At 41.0% G+C, this 12,580-nt stretch overlaps 1 long non-coding RNA gene across 1 annotated transcript in view; it reads right to left on the minus strand.

Moving 5' to 3' along the window:
- Positions 1-1,761: 1,761 nt before the first annotated feature.
- Positions 1,762-12,580, minus strand: part of LOC138680852 (uncharacterized) — a 440,803-nt gene continuing 429,984 nt past the window's right edge. Inside the window, exons 2-3 of the long non-coding RNA XR_011321811.1 lie at positions 10,229-10,356; positions 1,762-1,830 (exon numbers count right to left, since the gene is read on the minus strand). This is a non-coding gene — a long non-coding RNA (uncharacterized lncRNA). The remainder of the gene's footprint in view (positions 1,831-10,228; positions 10,357-12,580) is intronic.

Consider the following 12,580-nt stretch of genomic DNA (forward strand, 5'->3'; position numbering starts at 1 on the left):
ACTGATCACAACATCAGTAAGTGTGAAGATGATCCATGTAACAGTTTAAGGTGATGAAATGAAAGTCAGAATAGTTTTACTTTAAGGCTACGTTCACATTAGCGTTATGCTAGTTTGCGTCGGGTTTGCGTCGAGCGATGCAGCGGCGACGCATGCGTCATGCGCCCCTATATTTAACATGGGGGACGCATGCGTTTTTGTTTGTTGCGTTGTGCGATGCATGCATCTTTTTTGCCGCAAGCGTCAGACCAAGAAAACGCAACAAGTTGCATTTTTCTTGCGTCCAAATTTCGGCAAAAAACGACGCATGCGTCGCAAAACGCAGCGTTTTTGCGTGCGTTTTGGTGCGTTTTTGCGTGCGTTGGGCGTTGCGTCGCCGACGCAGCGGCGCACAACGCTAATGTGAACGTAGCCTAAGATTGTTGCAGACTTTCCTTCTTCCTTCATATCATTTAGGCTATGCTCACACTAGGTGTTTTTAATACAAATTTTAACTGCATTTTACAGTCCTGGCAAAGTCTTTGAGATTTCAGAAATCTTGTGCACACACCTTTTTCTTTATCCTCAGTATTTTGTGCTTTGCTTGTGTTTTGCACAATAGAGCATGTTACTTCTTTCAGCGTTTTTCAGCATTTTTCACCCATTAAAAGTATGGGTATGTGCACATGATCCGGAGTTGCTGTGGATTGGACGCTGCGTACTTGATGTTACAGCATAGTGGATGGGATTTCAAGAAATCTATGAGTCCGCGGTGGCCCGTTGCTCACCCACAGAGACAGACATGCGGTGTGTCTTTCCAAATTGCAGCATGTCAATTTCTCTTGCAGAGATGCGAGTCTCAGGAAAATAAATTTCACCAATAGAATGTACTGGACACGGTGAATCCGCACGGTTCAGTGAACACATGCGGATTCACCTGCATTGAATAGGCGGCAGAGCTTTGGACGCAGCGAACATGCGCTGCATCCAAATCGCTGCTAGTTCCATATCGTGGGCACCGGGCCTAATGGCTGGTGAGACCGCTCTGTGGACCGGTATATGATGACAAACTGGAAATACTCTGCGTTCCGCGTTGGAATGCAAGTGTACCCCTGAGACGGGAAGTGTTCCACAGGGGAACGCAGGCACCTGAGAAGGAGCCGGAAGTGTGAGATGTTAAATAATGCAACGCAGATGTATAGCAAGTTATTGTCCCATAGAATCCTCACACGTGAGCAACATGCAAAACTTATTAAGTAGTGATATTATATATGTGAATCACGGTTGTATGTGATAGTGTATAGGATTATTAGTGAATGTACATACAGCTCTGGAAAAAATTAAGAGACCACCGCAAAATGTTCAGTTTGTCTGATTTTTCTCTTTATAGGTATATTTTAGAGTAAGCTGTAAATTGTTATTTTATTCTATAAACTTCTGACAACATGTCTCCGAATTTCCAAGAACTAAATTTTGTATTTTTTTCTGAAAAGGAAAAATGGTCAAAATTTTTTAAAAAAATGCATTGCTTTCAGACCTCAAATAATGCAAAGAAAACAAGTTCATAATCATTTAACAACAACAATACTAATGTTTTAACTTAGGAAGAGTTCAGGAATCAATATTTTGTGGAATAACCATGATTTTTAAGCTTTCATGTGTCTTGGCATCCACCAGTCTTTCACACTGCTTCTGGCGCAAAAATTTAAGCAGTTCTTCTTTGTTTCATGGATTGTTACTATCCATCATCCTCTTGATTACATTCCAGAGGTTTTCAATGGGGTTCAGGTCTGGAGATTGGGCTGCACATGACAGGGTTTTGATGTGGTGGTCTCTCAATTTTTGTCAGAGCTGTATGTGAATATAAGAAAATAAAACATTATTTACATATATGACTCAATTATATACAATACATGGTGAAATGATATACTGCATATACTAGAAGAAAAATACTATACATGAATCAACATAGTGCTTAAAAATAAATAAAATGAATGAAAATAAATACATGATAAATAACAAAACATAATAAAAGACAGAGAAATCTATTTATATCATTGCCTTTTAATGTTTTCATTTCCTGTTCTGTCCAGATGTCACCATATCCCAGAATTCTAAGTGGAGGAAGTTCACCTACCGCCATATTCGGACACCCAAGTGATGGGTGACTCAATATGGAAACTGCTACTGGTACCAACGTATTGCGCGGTACCACCAGCGGAACGCCGTCGCACCACACACACACACTCTATACGCTGTGCGCAACACACACACTCACATACACTCACATTCACACTCACACACTCACACTCACATTTACACTCATGCTCACATTCACACTCACACACTCTTACACTCACACACTCACATAAATTCAAACCAAAATAGAACACTAATAGTACAAAAATGCCAAATCGATACATAACACAGTGTTTGTATCTTTAGGCAGCCTCATTAGAGAGGACACTCCTGACTAGTGTTGAGCGATACCGTCCGATACTTGAAAGTATCGGTATCGGATAGTATCGGCCGATACCCGAAAAGTATCGGATATCGCCGATACCGATATCCGATACCAATACAAGTCAATGGGACACCAAGTATCGGAAGGTATCCTGATGGATCCCAGGGTCTGAAGGAGAGGAAACTCTCCTTCAGGCCCTGGGATCCATAGTGAGGTGTAAAATAAAGAATTAAAATAAAAAATATTGTTATATTCACCTCTCCGGCGGCCCCTGGAACATCACCGCGAGGAACCGGCGTCCGGCAGGCTTCTTTGTTCAAAATGAGTGCCTTTAGGACCTGCGGAATGACGTCGCGGCTTCTGATTGGTCGCGTGCCGCCCATGTGACCGCCACGCGACCAATCAGAAGCCGCGACGTCATTCCACAGGTCCTAAAGGCGCTCATTCTAGGAATTTATCTGTGGAATGACGTCGCGGCTTCTGATTGGTCGCGTGGCGGTCACATGGGCGGCACGCGACCAATCAGAAGCCGCGACGTCATTCCGCAGGTCCTAAAGGCGCTCATTTTGAACAAAGAAGCCTGCCGGACGCCGGTGACTCGCGGTGATGTTCCAGGGGCCGCCGGAGAGGTGAATATAACAATATTTTTTATTTTTATTCTTTATTTTACACCTCCGATACCGATACCCGATACCACAAAAATATCGGATCTCGGTATCGGAATTCCGATACCGCAAGTATCGGCCGATACCCGATACTTGCGGTATCGGAATGCTCAACACTACTCCTGATGCAATAATTTCCAAAGAGAAAAAAGGAGTACTATGTCCAAGAATATAAAAATATATATTCAAATTTTAATAACAATCGTATAGTAACATGATAGCTAAATCATAAAACACATAAATATAGAGGGATCAGGTACAGTAAAGTGCCTAGTGCCTATATTAACAGGGGAAGCATGCCAAGTATACAACAAAAGTTAGTTAATCAAGTCAACATTTCTTACTATGTAGCAAACTCATAATGCAAATAAAAACTTAGTTATGCTTACCCATTATGTATTACAAAGCTGGACCCGTGTCCCGCCGCCACCGACGTGCGTTTCGCTGCTCTTTTTCAAGGTGCGGTGGTGTAGTGTGTGTGGGCCATGTTTAAATACCCTTATGCGCCAGGTACCTGTATCAGCGGGGCATGTTTCCGGAAATACATCTTGGACTTGCATCACTTCTGGCAGGGCGAAGTAACACTGCGTGTCACAGCGATCGTCAATGTGACATCACTGAGGTGCAAGTGTCATCCACAAGCGCCATCGGCGATGCTCCGGATCAGTGCAACAGGAAACATGCGCACAACAGGACCCGGCCACGTATAAAAATACAATGGAAGCCGTAATGCAAACCATAGTGATAGGAATAGAAGGATGTATGGACACTAATGCATAAATATCGTGATTAATAGTTATTAGTGCAATTAAGCAAATATAATTAATATGCTAATGTGATTCATATGCTACATAGGCTACATTAATTAAAAGTGCTAACATATATATTAATTCCATAACTACACCAATTAATATAAGTGAATATAAATGATATAATAAATAACAAGATAATCCATTAATAATATAAAAGTGACATAAATACATGATAAATACATTTACTCCTGTATTATAAAAAATAATATAAATATATAAATAATAATAGTGAAAACAATTATAATTGTGATTCCACTTCATCTTTCACAACTCCAATCCATAGCTGAGAAACTGTATAAATAAGGCTTCCAAAAAATTTTTGGGCCCCAGATTACTTTGCCAGTTCACACATCAGGATGGTAACATAGATCAATAGAACAAACTAAAAAATAAAATGTAAAAAATTACATGTAAAACATGACAAAATCCAAACAACACAAAACACAAAAAGGTTAAAAAAACAAGTCTGGGACATTATGTCATCTATTCTATAAAAATGAACTAAAGCTTAACTGCTCATTGAGACCTGTCGATGCCATCGTATTTAATACCGTAATCCACCGACATTCCCTTTAAGCCAAAATGCGCTTGGGGTCACCCCTCCTAATGCCCGCACAAATTTTATCAATACCCCAGGCTTCTAAACTGTGCGGCCACAATATCCCTCACATGTTTGCGTATACGAATATGCAATTCTCGTGATGTTAAACCTATATAAATCAAATTACAGGGACATACTGCATAATACACAACATTAGTGGTGCTGCAAATCATGTAATCCCTGATTGTGTATTCATTATGGTCGTCCGATGACGTAAAGGATGTAGCACGTCTCAAATTTCTGCATGCCAGACAGTTACCACAAGGGTAAATACCTGTTCTTGGCATACCAGCTCCAAAGGGGTCAGATTTTTTAGGTACATAATGACTTTTTACCAACGTATCCTTACTTATTTGTGCATTCATTAGTGGGTGTTGTGGAAGGCATTACCGCAGAATAGGGTCTGTTTTCAATATCGACCAATGTCGCTTTAGTATTGACCTCATGGTATCCCATCTATGATTGAATGTGGAGATATATCTCAACTCACCATCTTTCCTTGATGCTAGTTCATTTCCTTTATTCACCAATAGATCATCCCTATGTGCTTTTTTAACTCTCAAGTATCCCCTTTTGCTATATCTTTTGCTATATCCCCTTTGAGTAAATCTCTCCCCAAGGTCCACAGCCTGCCTCTCAAACGCTGTATCAGTAGTACATATCCTCCTGGCGCAAAGAAGGTGCCCCACAGGTATAGATCTATTTGTGCAATGCGGATGTGAAGAGGACACATGTAAGAGGGCATTCACAGAAGTCTCTTTACGATATAAATCAGTATGTATAAGGCCATTAGACTGGACCCTAAGTGTAACATTCAAGAATGCAATTTCTTTTTGATGATAGACATAGGTGAGATAGATGTTGGAGTCGTTGCAATTCAGTCCTACCATAAACCTATGTAAATCTACGATTGGGCCCTGCCAAATGAACAGGACATCATCGATGTACCTGTACCATCCTAAAATCTGGGGGGCAGCATGTGCGCCATCCGAAAAAATCTCTCTTTCCCAAAACCCCAGAAAAAAATTTGCATAGGATGGCGCACATGCCGCGCCCATGGCAGTCCCCTGCTTTTTTAAGAAAAAACAATCTTTAAAAGTAAAAACATTATGAGTTAGGACGAATTCCAACAACTCCAACATCAACTCACCTACGTCTGCATCCAAGTTACTCTTCTCAAGAAAAAATCTGGATGCCCTCAAACCGTCCTCTCATGGTGGATACTAATGTGAAGAGACTCTACGTCCGCTGTAACAAGTACCATATCCGCGTCCACATAAAGACCATCCAGGCGTCTCAAGATATCATTAGTGTCTCTGACGTAAGAGGGAAGCGTCTCCACCTGAGGATTCAAATAGTGTTCAATGAACTTACAGACTGGATCGCACAACCCCTCCATGCCAGAGACAATGGGGCACACAGGAGGATTAACAAGATCCTTGTGGACCTTGGGGAGAAGATAAAATGTTACGGGGGTAGAGACTAGCAATCCTCCCAATGCTTTTTTGGAAATAATACCCCTCTCATACGCAATCTCCAAGATGTTATGTAATTGACTTGAAATTTTGAAAGGGGACTTTGGGGCAATTGCACATATGTCTCCTTATTCCTCAATTGTCTCATAGCTTCCTTTTCATATTTTTCCACATGCCAGACCACAACATTACCCCCCTTGTCTGCCGGTTTTATCACTACATCATCCCATGTTTTCATTTCCTCCAAGGCTTGTCTTTGTGTCAAATTTAAATTATCTTTTTTCTTATAGTTGTTAATAGCCTTAAAATCTTCCATAACCAGGCGGGTAAAAATCTCCACCTGAGGGCATAATGACAGTGGGGGGAATGTCGTGCATCTGGCCGAATAGGAGGCATAGATGTACTCACCGAGTCAGGATTTGCTTCATTTTCAAACTCTTCCAATGTACATATGGCCTCCGCCTCAATATTATCCATCTCCTGACTAGGTGAGGATCGTGCATGTAGTCAGGATATGTACTACTGATACAGCGTTTGAGAGGCAGGCTGTGGACCTTGGGAAGAGATTTACTCAAAGGGGATATAGCAAAAGATATATCAAAAGGGTATACTTGAGAGCTAAAAAAGCACATAGGGATGATCTATTGGTGAATAAAGGAAATAAACTAGCATCAAGGAAAGATGGTGAGTTGAGATATATCTCCACATTCAATCATAGATGGGATACCATGAGGTCAATACTAAATTGGTCGATTTTGAAAACAGACCCTATTCTGCGGGGATGCCTTCCACAACACCCACTAATGTCTGCACGAAGAAGTAAAAGCCTCAAGGATATGTTGGTGAAAAGTCCTTATGTGCCTAAAAAATCTGACCCCTTTGGAGCTGGTATGCCAAGAACAGGCATTTACCCTTGTGGTAACTGTCTGGCATGCAGAAATTTGAGGCGTGCTACATCCTTTACGTCATCGGACGACCATAATGAATACACAATCAGGGATTACATGACTTGCAGCACCACTAATGTGGTGTATTATGCAGTATGTCCCTGTAATTTGATTTATATAGGTTTAACATCACGAATTGAGAATTGCGTATTCGTATACGTGAACATGTGAGGGATATTGCGGCCGCACGTGACGTAGCGGATGTTAATTCACTGAAGCCAATTCCCAAACATTTTCGCCTCAAACATAAATGCAATCCAGATGGTTTAAAAGCCTGGGGTATTGATAAAATTTGTGCGGGCATTGTGGGGGGGGGGAGGGTTGGTTGACACCAAGCGCATTTTGGCTCAAAGGGAATGTCAGTGGATTACGGTATTAAATACGATGGCATCGACAGGTCTCAATGAGCAGTTAAGCTTCAGTTCATTTTTATAGAATAGATGACATAATGTCCCAGACTTGTTTTTTAACCTTTTTGTGTTTTGTGTAGTTTGGATTTTGTAATATTTTATATGTAATTTTTACATCTTATTTTTTAGTTTGTTCTATTTATCTATGTTACCATCCTGATGTGTGAACTGGCAAAGTAATCTGGGGCCAGAAATTGTTTTGGAAGCCTTAGGCTAGGTTCACATTGCGTTAGTGGGTGTCCGCTGACGGAATCCATTTCATAGCGGCACTAACGCTATGTAATGGATCCGTTAGCGCACCCATTGACCGCAATTATGTAGCGCATCGCTAACACATGCCATTATTGGCATGCGTTAGCGATGTGCCGTTATTTTGTGACGGACCCTCGAACACTGTCTGCAGTGTTTTTGGGTCTGTTCCCGCTAGCGCAGATAAAGCATCTGCGCTAGTGCGATTGCATAACGCGATCGCATAACGCAATCCCTTTTTGGCAATTGCGGTAACGCAGTCCGTTAGCGTATGCGCTAAACGGACTGCACTAACGCAATGTGAACCTAGCCTTATTTACACAGTTTCTCAGCTATGGATTGGAATTGTGAAAGATGAAGTGGAATCACAATTATAATTGTTTTCACTATTATTATTTATATATTTATTTTACTTTTTATAATACAGGAGTAAATGTATATATCATGTATTTGTCATTTTTATTATTAATGGATTATCTTGTTATTTATTATATAATTTATATACACATATTAATTGGTGTAGTTATGGAATTTGTATATATGTTATCACTTTTAATTAATGTAGCCTATATAGCATATGAATCACATTAGCATATTAATCATATTTGCTTAATGGCACTAATAACTATTAATCACGATATTTATGTATTAGTGTCCATACATCCTTCTATTCCTATCACTATGGTTTGCATTATGGCTTCCATTGTATTTCTATGCGTGACCTGGTCCTGTTGTGCGCATGTTTCCTGTTGCACTGATTCGGAGCATCGCCGATGGCGCTTGTGGATGACACTTGCGCCTCAGTGATTTCACATTGACGATCGCTGTGACACGCAGTGTTACTCCGCCCTGCCGGAAGTGATGCAAATTCCGGCGTGTATTTCCGGAAACAAGTGCCGCTGATACAGGTACCTGGTGCAAAAGGGTATTTAAACATGGCCCACACACACTACACCACCGCACCTTGAAAAAGAGCAGCAAAACGCGCATCGGTGGCGGTGGCACGAGTCCAGCTTTCTAATACATAATGGGTAACCATAACTAAGTTTTTATATGCATCATAAGTTTGCCACATAGCAAGAAATGTTTACTTGATTAGCTAACTTTTGTTGTATACTTGGCATGCTTCCTGTGTATATATACGCACTAGGCACTTTACTGTTTTGTGACATTTATGCTGAGATACCCGTGATCAATGTGTATCTGATCCCTCTAGATTTATGTGTTTTATGATTTACCTATCATGTTACTATACGATTGTTAATAAAATTTGTATATATATTTTTATATTCTCACACACTCACGCAGCCTCTTGCGTGGTGCCAAGTGATGGGTGCCTCAATATGAAAACTGCTGCTGGTACCAACGTATTGCACGGTACCTCCAACGGAACTCCGTCGCACCACACACACACACACACTCTATACGCTGTAAGCACCACACACACACACTCACACAAACACACTCACTCTCACACACTCACTCTCACACTCACTCACATACTCACACACACACTCTCACACTCAAACACACTCACTCTCACACTTACACACACTCACACACACACTCTATACACTATAAGCACCACACACACACTCACACACACACCCACATTCTATCACACACACACTCACACACACTCGCACACACACACACACACATTCTATATGCTGTAAGCACCACACACACTCACACTTACACACACTCACACACTCTCACACGCTCTCACACTCTCACACACTTACACTCTCACTCTCTCACACTCTCATTCACACTCACATTCACACTCACATACTCACATTCACACTCACACATTCACATTCTCACACTCTCACACCCTCTCATGCAGCCTCTTGTGCGGTACCACCAGCGGAACACAGTTGTGAACATGCCACCCCCGGGATCAGCCGAATGATTCACTGACTGCCGCCGTCTTTGTACAGGAGGAGCGCATGCGCAGCTTTAATGTGACTGCCGCTATCTGCTATCTTTCACTGACTGTTTTGAAAAAATATTTTACCTCACAAAATATATCCTCTGCGATCTCCTGCTGTAATGTCAGTATTGTCTTTGAGGGGAGAACACAGCACAGAAAGGAGAGAGACAGAGGGGATAGCATATGGGGTAGACAGGTCAAAGAAGAGAGCACAGACGGGAGAAGACAGCACATGGGGAAAGAGAGCACGGATAGGTGTGTGGGCACATGGGGGAGAGATTCTCAATGCTGCAAAGCCTGCCCCATCGTGACATTACTGCCCTCCTGATGCGATGGCATCGGGTCTCTATCTAGTATAATCATAAATGAATAGTCGTGGAGAAGTACATGATTACATGAAGCAATTAAAAAATCTCCAGCATTGGAGAGGTGGTCAATCACAGGTCCAGTCCTTTGAGATCCATAAAACATCTAGGATAAGATAAAAATATATATAAAAAATAGACCTCAGATCCTCATAGGAACCCATAACACATTACATTATAAAAAAGGGGAAAAGCTAAGTGTCTCATTCAATCCCTTTCGTGCCATGGTATCCAGTGTTATTATCCATCTTACTTCCCTCCGTGCTTGTAGTTTCCGCCAGTCCCCTCCTCTATCGTCTATCAAACTTTTGTCTATCCCTCTTACCTTGAGATAGGAGTTGCATCTGTGGGCAATCCTGAAACGGCATGGTTGAGACTTAAGCGTTGTGATATCCTCAACATTTTTTGTCGAGTTGTCCTTTGCCACATTATTTTAGGTCTTTATTTTTCCATCTAAAAAGATTTCATTTTGTTTTTGCAACTGAATTGTACAGATATCGATGACATTAAAGGTAAAAAATGTTCTATAAATGATACTTCTCGGTATAATATTTTCTATGACATACAGTGGGGCAAAAAAGTATTTAGTCAGTCAGCAATAGTGCAAGTTCCACCACTTAAAAAGATGAGAGGCGTCTGTAATTTACATCATAGGTAGACCTCAACTATGGGAGACAAACTGAGAAAAATAATCCAGAAAATCACATTGTCTGTTTTTTTTAATCATTTTATTTGCATATTATGGTGGAAAATAAGTATATGGTCAGAAGCAAAATTTCATCTCAATACTTTGTAATATATCCTTTGTTGGCAATGACAGAGGTCAAACGTTTTCTGTAAGTCTTCACAAGGTTGCCACACACGGTTGTTGGTATGTTGGCCCATTCCTCCATGCAGATCTCCTCTAGAGCAGTGATGTTTTTGGCTTTTCGCTTGGCAACACGGACTTTCAACTCCCTCCAAAGGTTTTCTATAGGGTTGAGATCTGGAGACTGGCTAGGCCACTCCAGGACCTTGAAATGCTTCTTACGAAGCCACTCCTTCGTTGCCCTGGCGGTGTGCTTTGGATCATTGTCATGTTGAAAGACCCAGCCACGTTTCATCTTCAATGCCCTTGCTGATGGAAGGAGGTTTGCACTCAAAATCTCACGATACATGGCCCCATTCATTCTTTCATGTACCCGGATCAGTCGTCCTGGCCCCTTTGCAGAGAAACAGCCCCAAAGCATGATGTTTCCACCACCATGCTTTACAGTAGGTATGGTGTTTGATGGATGCAACTCAGTATTCTTTTTCCTCCAAACACGACAAGTTGTGTTTCTACCAAACAGTTCCAGTTTGGTTTCATCAGACCATAGGACATTCTCCCAAAACTCCTCTGGATCATCCAAATGCTCTCTAGCAAACTTCAGACGGGCCCGGACATGTACTGGCTTAAGCAGTGGGACACGTCTGGCACTGCAGGATCTGAGTCCATGGTGGAGTAGTGTGTTACTTATGGTAGGCCTTGTTACATTGGTCCCAGCTCTCTGCAGTTCATTCACTAGATCCCCCCGCGTGGTTCTGGGATTTTTGCTCACTGTTCTTGTGATCATTCTGACCCCAAGGGGTGGGATTTTGCGTGGAGCCCCAGATCGAGGGAGATTATCAGTGGTCTTGTATGTCTTCCATTTTCTAATTATTGCTCCCACTGTTGATTTCTTCACTCCAAGCTTGTTGGCTATTGCAGATTCAGTCTTCCCAGCCTGGTGCAGGGCTACAATTTTGTTTCTGGTGTCCTTTGACAGCTCTTTGGTCTTCACCATAGTGGAGTTTGGAGTCAGACTGTTTGAGGGTGTGCACAGGTGTCTTTTTATACTGATAACAAGTTTAAACAGGTGCCATTACTACAGGTAATGAGTGGAGGAAAGAGGAGACTCTTAAAGAAGAAGTTACAGGTCTGTGAGAGCCAGAAATCTTGATTGTTTGTTTCTGACCAAATACTTATTTTCCACCATAATATGCAAAAAAAATGTTAAAAAAACAGACAATGTGATTTTCTGGATTTTTTTTTCTCAGTTTGTCTCCCATAGTTGAGGTCTACCTATGATGTAAATTACAGATGCCTCTCATCTTTTTAAGTGGTGGAACTTGCACTATTGCTGACTGACTAAATACTTTTTTGCCCCACTGTAAATGTGGCATTTTAACAGACAAAACAGTAACAATGCAGTGACATGACAAGAATCTGCATAACTAATCATATGCAAAATAGTTGCAAGTCTAATTTATGTATGAGATAGCCAAGATGATTGTCTATAAAATGATTGTAGTCTCGCATTTGAACATTTGAAGCAGTAGTGGATGGTGAGATATGGAGCCTGAAAGTAAAAAGTTAAAAAAATTGTTATCCTTTTGTTCGGCAATGTATAAAGTTGTGTGATAAAGTGTTTGCCCCCCTTCTGATGTCGTATTATTTTGCATTTGGTCACACATAAATGTTTCAAATCACCAAACAACTTAAAATATTAGACAAAGATAACACAAGTAAACACAAAATTCAGTTTTTAAATAAAGGTATGTATTCTTTAAGGAAAAATAAATCCAAACCTACAGTGCCCTGTGTAAAAAAGTGATTTCCCCCTTAAAACATAATTTAACTGTGGTTTATCACATCTTTTGGAAGCTGAGTTAAAAT

This window comes from Ranitomeya imitator, chromosome 5 (genome assembly GCF_032444005.1).
Source record: "Ranitomeya imitator isolate aRanImi1 chromosome 5, aRanImi1.pri, whole genome shotgun sequence".
Lineage (NCBI taxonomy): Eukaryota > Metazoa > Chordata > Amphibia > Anura > Dendrobatidae > Ranitomeya > Ranitomeya imitator.